The sequence below is a fragment of the Chaetura pelagica genome, unplaced genomic scaffold, assembly GCF_000747805.2.
Source record: "Chaetura pelagica isolate M959 unplaced genomic scaffold, ChaPel_1.0 scaffold938, whole genome shotgun sequence".
NCBI lineage: Eukaryota > Metazoa > Chordata > Aves > Apodiformes > Apodidae > Chaetura > Chaetura pelagica.
This window is the reverse complement of record NW_009954221.1, coordinates 142,738-143,777: the sequence shown is the minus strand read 5'-3', so window position 1 is coordinate 143,777 and position 1,040 is coordinate 142,738. Positions and strand designations below refer to the sequence as shown.

The 1,040-nt window shown below is 59.1% G+C and overlaps 1 protein-coding gene across 1 annotated transcript in view; it reads left to right on the top strand.

The window, feature by feature from the left end:
* The window catches only part of FAAH2 (fatty acid amide hydrolase 2), a 50,695-nt gene that overhangs the window by 42,944 nt on the left and 6,711 nt on the right, over positions 1–1,040 (top strand). The window lies entirely within an intron of this gene.

Genomic DNA, 1,040 nt, shown 5'->3' with positions numbered 1-1,040 from the left:
GCTCCCCCTGCCCCGGGCCCCCCGGGAGCAGCGGGACCGCGGGGCAACCGCCTCCCCACGCGGGGCTTTTTCCGGGATCAGGTGCGAATGAAGCACCCGAGCTGTTGTGTTTAAATCCGAACCTTTCACTGCCCCTCCCATCTCCCCCACCCCACGTTGTTCTGCACAAACCCCTGTTTTCTCCTGAACTCTGAAAATCAGTATTTAAATGACCCATTTTGCAAAGGAAGGAGCTGTGCTGCCCCGACCTTTCTTGATCACCCGGAAGGATGTTTGTTTGTTTGTTTTCGCACTGGGGAAGAGATCCAGACCAGGCAGGTTTTAACAAATCCTGGCTTGGTGTTTGCTGCACAGGTGACTTGGGGCTCTGCTCACCGTGTTTGCACAACAGTGCAGGTGTGAGGCGAGGGCAGCACACAAACCCCTCCCACCTGTGCCTGTGGCGATGGGAGGCTGCGGAGGCGCTGGGATGTTGTGGGACAACACGCAAAGGCCACCTGAGGACTCAGGTAAGGCCACGAGAGTTCCAGCAGTGCCAGGGGAAGGAAAAAGCAGATTTGACCCTGCTGTGACACTGCCAGCCCCCGGGGCTGCTTTCCCAGGGCAAAGGAAGCTAAATCCGAGCAGGGAAGTTTCCTTTACTTCTCCATCTGCACTAGGCAGGGAAAAGCAGGTCTCTCTGGTAAGAGTTTATACGGAAAGAACTGTTATCCCGGTGGCTTCATCCTTTTGTGGCCAGCTCGGGCCGTTAGGGGGCGGAGGTCAGCACGTCCTCCCAGGGCACGAACACTGCCCGTCACTCCGGTAAACGCCGACTCGTCGACTCTGCGTTCATAAAGGATTCTCACAATGTTTTCCCTCGTGACCCCGCCTGTCCCTGATAACGTGATTCCCAGCTCTGTGGGTGGGAAGGGGCGTGGAGAGGCCAGCCCAGGTGCTGCTTAACTCCTTGCTTTAACACGCATGATGTTTCCCCCGGCCGCCGGGGACGGCTGAGGCCCGCCCGGCGCTGCCCGCTCCCGGCCGGAAGGCGGCGGGCC